Source organism: Macrobrachium rosenbergii, chromosome 4 (genome assembly GCF_040412425.1).
Source record: "Macrobrachium rosenbergii isolate ZJJX-2024 chromosome 4, ASM4041242v1, whole genome shotgun sequence".
Classification (NCBI taxonomy): domain Eukaryota; kingdom Metazoa; phylum Arthropoda; class Malacostraca; order Decapoda; family Palaemonidae; genus Macrobrachium; species Macrobrachium rosenbergii.
Genome location: NC_089744.1, coordinates 40,506,599 through 40,514,098, shown reverse-complemented (window position 1 = coordinate 40,514,098; position 7,500 = coordinate 40,506,599). Strand labels below are relative to the sequence as shown.

Below are 7,500 nucleotides of genomic sequence, written 5' to 3'. Positions count from 1 at the left end.
TTTATTTTTGTTGGGGACGGCGTGGGAGGGGTCGTAAACGCCCAATTTAAACTAGGAATTGAAGTAAGTTTGCAACAATCACTATTTTTACAAAGGAATGGCAGTGAAGGTTAATGGCTGATCAAGACTTTCTCATGAGTTTTAAAATGGATTGAAAGTTGTGGAAATATTACCAATAGGGAAGAAGAGGAGAGGTAAAGCACATGAAGGCCAATCATTTCATGGTCACAAGACCACTGACAAGCAACAAAGATGACCAAGTGACAAAGCAATGGACCCTGAAGACCAACCCTCATGCGCATATGGTCCCTAATTAATTTCTCAAAATGAAGGACAAGACGAAAAAGACATGACGTGCATACATCCTGATGCAGACGCACGCCTTAAGAGAGCGTCACGTCCAGCCACGTTATTCTCGTCGGAAGCCTTTCAGACGTCGCCGGGTCGTGACTTCTGCCAAAAGAGATGATGTCAGTTCACAGCTGACAACTGGATATCTCCGCCAGAAGCCATTCCATTTGAGCAATTTTCTCTCCGGAACCGAGGGAATCTTTTGCGCGCTTCACGAACGCCTTTCCGAATGGTGGCTCTGCTCTCTTTGTGGTCGTGGTAATTATTCACATTCTGGATTGCAAATGCTGTGGTTTGCTTTCTCTCTTTTTGCTTTGTCCAGCAGTCTGCTGCTTATTTTATGCTGCGCTTCGGGGAGTCAAAGGTTAACAAACACTGAAATACTTGGTCCATTCGCCACTACACTTATATCTTCATCTATTTTTTTTAGGACTGGCTAAACTTCGAATAAATGCCCAAGAACAGTTAATATAATGGACTTACGACTAGTCATAAAGGTTAACACATGCGCATCTGATCATATATAACATAATACAATACACGGATACACACCCATACATATACAGTAATATGTAAATGATCGCTTTTTGAGGAAATATGCAAAAGGCAAATCCAAGAATATAGCTGAAAAGGGATCACAGTTGCACAATTACCTTGTGTAATCTAATTAAATTTTAAACATAACTGGAACATCATGAATAATCAATATGACATTAATTTTCTTTTTTACTATCATGGTAACAGAAGCAATCAAGGCGAACAAGAACTGAAAGTACACTATTAGTCAATTAATATGTAAAAGGAATGGAAGGCTGGGGGGGAGGGTTGACAATTTTGCTGCTGACAGTTTCAAAATCCTTATCTGAAGCTTCCACTTAGTCATCAAAGATTCGTTTACTCCGGGCTCCATATTTTTAACCACTATTTATTGCTACACAGTTACAAGAACTTTAAGTCTACGAATTTATGTCTATCCAATCTTTTAATGGTAAGAAATAAACTTACGTACGCATGTCTCTCTCATGCATGGGTAAAATTCAAGGCACTGAACATCCTCCTACCTAAGTAATGATTTAAATAGCCGGAAGGGTGAGGTTTGCTCTCTTACCATTTGCTTTCATATCAAGAATCAAAAATAAAAATGAAAGCTAAAATAATCCAACAGTCACCCGCACTTTACACTGTCACTATGATAACAGTTGGGTAAAATCTGACGGTCGATCTGTCAGGTGTCTTAATGCATCTGCATTCACCGTGAAGATATCTTGAAGGCTATTTTGATAAAGGTTATTTGAAGGCATCAACCACACGCGCGGTTGCTGTGGTAGGCTAACGACTGAAATACGGTTGCCTCTGTTGATGGCAAAATGCCAAATATGGAGCAATCATATGTTTCATGCAAAATTTACTTCCTCTGTGTATGCTGATATCAGTTGCACTGTAAGTGGCGACGCCACAAACAATCAGTCAAATCATGCCTTGAGCAATGTTGGTATCGTTGTGTTTTGGGAAATCAAAACAATAATTCGCTCAACCAGTGCTGACGGATTATAACTGACGTTTATCATCAGCATAAACGAAAAGTATAATGAATTCGGTAGCAAGTGCGTATGCATGCAATCCGGGACCTGCAGTACTACTAACAAGGTCATTAAAATAATACCACTCTCTTGGCAGCCGTCGCTGACATCAGGGCCACAAATTAGAATTCACATCTCACAAACCACACAAACCAACTAATGATTCGTCTATTACTGACTCTAGTCATTGTAACTCCTCAAGGATCATTTTTCTAATCTGCAGTCCTCCATCGCGTTAGCCAACTTATCACAAAACTTTAGGCCTCATGCAAAACTCAGGGAGAAAGAGTGCAATGTTTATAAGCGTCTTATAATATTATAATAGAGCTATGTTGTCTATTACAATCGCAATTACAGATCAGATCAGTGATGCTCCTAACAGGTATATTTAGAAAAAAGCCTGACGAGTTAGTCACTAGAGGGAATAATACACGAATCATTAGTTTGTGATGGGCGAGAGAGAGAGAGAGAGAGAGAGAGAGAGAGAGAGAGAGAGAGAGAGAGAGATGGGAATCATTAAAGGGACATAAATACAACAGCTGAGTGACTGGTTTAGAGCACGGAACAGCTTCTCAGATGAGCCTGAAAACCGAAAATAGACAAAAACAATTTTTTTTCATAAATTAATAAATTTTTTATTTATTTAATGGACTTCAAACTAGATATAAACTAAAAGCAAGAGAACGGGTGAAACAGTTTTCACCATGCAATTATACAAAGTAAGGTGACAGGGATAAGTAGTCTTTCATTTATTTTTCGTAAATATTCTCGGTTCTGAAGACGAGCTGTACCGAAGCCTTCTAAAGAAAGTTTGGTTAGTTAATTATTCATTAGTTTTTTATCCATAACATTTATGATACATTTAATACAAGTAGTCAGATTTTAACAATCACTGATACATTTAATACGAGTTGTCAGATTTTAACAATCATTGATACATTTAATGCAAGCTGTCAAATTTGAACAATCATTGATGCATTTTATGCAAGTTGTCAAATTTTAACAGTCATCGATACATTTAATACAAGTTTCCAAATTTTAACAATCATTGATACATTTAATGCGAGTTGTCAAATTTTAACAACCACTGAAGAATTTAATGCAAACTGTCAAATTTTAGCAATCGCTGACACATTTATGCAAGCTGTCAAATTTTAACAATCACTGATGCATTTAATGCAAGTTGTCAAATTTTTACAATCATCGATACATTTAATGCAAGTTGTCAAATTTTAACAACCACTGATGCATTTAATGCAAGTTGTCAAATTTTAACAATCACTGATACATTTAATCAAGCTGTCAAATTTTAACAATCACTGATACATTTAAAGCAAGTTGTCAAATTTAACAATCACTGATACACTTAATGCAAGTTGTCAAATTTTAACAAACATTATGTCACCAAATAATTCCTAATAATTTTTCATATATCTGTTAACTCTAAGATTTACCGATCTATGCTTCCTCCTCTCCTACGAAGAGTGGTCAGTAACCATAAATGAAGAATACTAATATATATAGAGTTGATAAACCAAACTTGAATGGTAAATGCTTCAAATATTGGTTTCGTAGCGGTCAAAATTTCCTGGAAGATCACGTGACCTTCCTCATCCTCTGCAGAGGCCACAAAATGGTATGAAGAGGTCGCACAGCGGTAAACACTTTACAGAAAACATATTTTCCCACATCTGAGGGGAGATATTTCTGTGGAGTTCTCAGTAATAAGAGGATGGACAGGTAATGATTGTTGTTATGGTTGTTGGACCAATTATGATATATATATATATACAGTATATATATATATACATATACATATATATATATATATATATATATATATATATATATATATATATATATATATATATATTACATTATATTACATATACTATATTATATATATGTGTATATATATTATATATACATATATATACTGTATACGTATATATATCTATATATTTTATATATATATATATATATATATATATATATATATATATATATATATATATATATATATATATATATATATATATATATATATATAGAGAGAGAGAGAGAGAGAGAGAGAGAGAGAGAGAGAGAGAGAGAGAGAGAGAGATTATTATATATTCGATCTTGAAATCGATACACATCGTATATGCGGTGGGGTACCGAGATTCTATATCAAAACGAATTTCAACATTCCGTAATGCACGAAGAGGAAACAGTTTTCAAGCGTTACATTGCACAGTCTGTTATACAACGTTAAAAGGAATGGCATCTCGTGTTGGGTGCTGGCCGTGATAACTCATTCCCAGGAAAGTGTATTTTTTAACTTTTGCAAAAACGGCAGCTTGCAGTCGCACGGGAACAGCTGCAAACTCATTAATAAGCGAGTAAACTAAGAACATAGGGAAGCAGGCCTACCCGTGATCGGAGGTAAGGGATTTAAGAATTCAAAGTTCACATCTAAGGATAATGAAATATGAAATATGACTATCACGATCAGTTGCCCGCGATGTTTTGCGTACTAAAAATAATAATTTAAGAATGCAATAGTACTCATGATCATGTATAAGTACATGTGTCAGTACATAAGTGCGGACTTGCGTAGTGTTAAATTACACAGGACACTCTCATACATACATACATACATACATACATACATACATACATATATATATATATATATATATATATATATATATATATATATATATATATATATATATATATATATATATATACATATATTCATTATATATATAATTATGTATATACACATATATATATAAATATATATATATATATATATATATATATATATATATATATATATATATATATATATATATATATATATATATATATAGTACCTTATCATATTTTTATATTGTGAGCATTAACATAATGTTGCCGGATTTTGCATTTTGCAACAAAAACCTTTAAGAACCAGACAACAGTTACTAAGCCCGAAAACCTAATGATATTTATTATAGTGTGTATGTCAATGTCCTCATTTCTATGTCTCTCTCTGTCGGTAAACAAGATTGAAAAAGTCAAAACTTTAACCAACAAAAAGCGAAAATAAAAAAAAAACAAAAAAGGGCTTGCATGCGTCTGACATTTAATTGCATGGCAAATGTGTTTAAACGACTCATTTCAAAACTGACAATTTTGCTTGTAATAGGCCAATCTGTTGGTACAATAACACCAGCCTAGTTATGCTGGCGGTTATGCGCTCAGTGCAATGCATTGGCCCACCCGAAATTGATGCTTCAAAGAATGGTCGACATTCGAAAAAGATTTTCGGTGAAAATGCAGCACATGGAATTATATGCGTTCGTCACTGTTTTCGCCGTTTTTCTTGTTTTTTTATTAAACTGGCCTTATGCCGGAAAGGGCTCTTGCTCCTGGAGCAGCACGTAAATAAATATGTGCTTATTTACAAGCTAATGACATTCTCACTTGCAATGTGTGTTTGAGGATTTGTGCTGAAACACTGTCTATCTTTCTATCTATCTGTTTACATACATACTGTACTTACATATACATACATATACACATATATTTAGGTACATATATATATATATATATATATATATATATATATATATATATATATATATATATATATATATGCATATACCCATATATATTTAGGTACACACACACACACACACACACACACACACATATATATATATATATATATATATATATATATATATATATATATATGTATAACATATATATATATATATATATATATCTATATGTATGTACATTCTAATTCTAAAGTGCTTTCTTAGCATGCAGAGAGTGAGAGAAGGTAATGTTAATTATTATGGAATTTATTATTTAACGTGAAATCGATATAACAAAGAAGCACGTATTACAGTTTTTTACATGACTTCAATAAAAAACCAATTGAGAAACATGATACTTCTTAATAATAATAATAATAATAATAATAATAATAATAATAATAATAATCATAGGTTACCCAGATAAGTATTGTACTTTTGTTGCTATCCTTGTTGTAATATACAAATAAAATAATAATAATAATAATAATAATAATAATAATAATAATAATAATAATAATAATTTCTACCATATTCTTAAATTAGCCATCATAAATCCTCTCTTAACACTGTTGTTGTCATTTGCGATTATAATAATTATGAAAGGCCTAATGATAATGATACATTTCAGATATTTTAAAAAATTATCACAATTATTTCTAACACTATTAATGTAATTCACGGCTATAATAATAATAATAATAATAATAATAATAATAATAATAATAATAATAATAATAATAATAATAATAATAATTTCAGTTACGTTTAAAAATTAACCCTTATAAATATTATCCTTGATATCATTTCTATAATTTAGGACTACAATAATAATAATAATAATAATAATAATAATAATAATAATAATAATAATAATAACTTTTATAATGCTGCGCTAGTCTTTGCTACTGTAAAATTTACAAACCACACCATTACAGTAAATTAAACCAAGACCTCTGTGAAAACTTAAGCTGTCAGCAGAAGCACGTCAGCACCTAAGATAATGTTTTCGTCTGACTCTCTTCAATCTTCCGGCAGGGAGGTTTTACAAAGGACGCTGCCGTCAGCGCTGACGAGACGACTCCGCTCCTTCGCGCGCAAGAGATGACGGAAAATCGCAACGGCAATGAAAACTATCTACGTGACGTCATTGAGGCTTTTCTGAAGACCGCACATCTTAACGTTGAAACGGCGGAATGGAAATGAGAGGATAGTGGAGACAGTTTTGCCGCTGCTGCGGCAAAACTCGTCGGACCGGTTGCTAGAGCGCCGGCAACGAGCGGCAAGGCAGGCAGGCAGGCTGGGAGGCTCTTCTCGGTAGCGCTGGCCTGGCCACTAGCTCCTCTCAGCTGAGACACAGAGCGAGTCCCGCTTCCAGCATAAACAACGCTCTCCAAAGGAGTCTCTCTATTTATATTACACCTGACTCTTTCAACGTACTTATGGCCACAAGGTGATTAAACATAAAATTAGTATTTATTATAAAATCAGACTACTAAGCAGTTCATTATTAGAATTTGTTTTAAATAAATAGAACGCAAGTAGCTTAATTTATCTATTATATTTGTTACTGCCAGGGGTTTTGAGTGAGTTAAAGAAAACAGTGCACCTATTATTATTTATTTTTTGTTTCAGTGCATTTACTGTAATTTTCATCTTCAGTGGAAATTCGATTTTATCAGAATCTGCATCAGTATAGCAATGAACATCAACAACAGCAGAAATAATAATAATAATAATAATAATAATAATAATAATAATAATAATAATAATAATAATAATAATAATAATAATAATATCCGTATGCTTACACTCATGGACATAATTTAAAACACATTTGTTAGGTTTACGAAAACTCATTTGGGATGTCTGTGTGTGGAATATAATAAAACTTGGACGTATCTTTATCTACTTCGTCGACAGTGTCGTTTCATGTTCATTATATTACAAAAAAATCCCTTAGGCTATTGTATACACTTTGTGGTATAACATTTAGT

The 7,500-nt window shown here is 32.8% G+C and overlaps 1 protein-coding gene and 1 long non-coding RNA gene across 5 annotated transcripts in view; one reads left to right on the top strand and one right to left on the bottom strand.

The window, feature by feature from the left end:
• The window catches only part of LOC136833036 (visual system homeobox 1-like), a 335,854-nt gene that overhangs the window by 323,514 nt on the left and 4,840 nt on the right, over window positions 1-7,500 (bottom strand). The gene's annotated exons all lie outside the window — the stretch shown is intronic.
• Window positions 1-7,500, top strand: part of LOC136833064 (uncharacterized) — a 30,563-nt gene that overhangs the window by 20,027 nt on the left and 3,036 nt on the right. For all 3 annotated transcript variants that reach the window (XR_010851365.1, XR_010851364.1, XR_010851363.1), the window contains exon 2: window positions 6,542-6,956. This is a non-coding gene — a long non-coding RNA (uncharacterized lncRNA). The remainder of the gene's footprint in view (window positions 1-6,541; window positions 6,957-7,500) is intronic.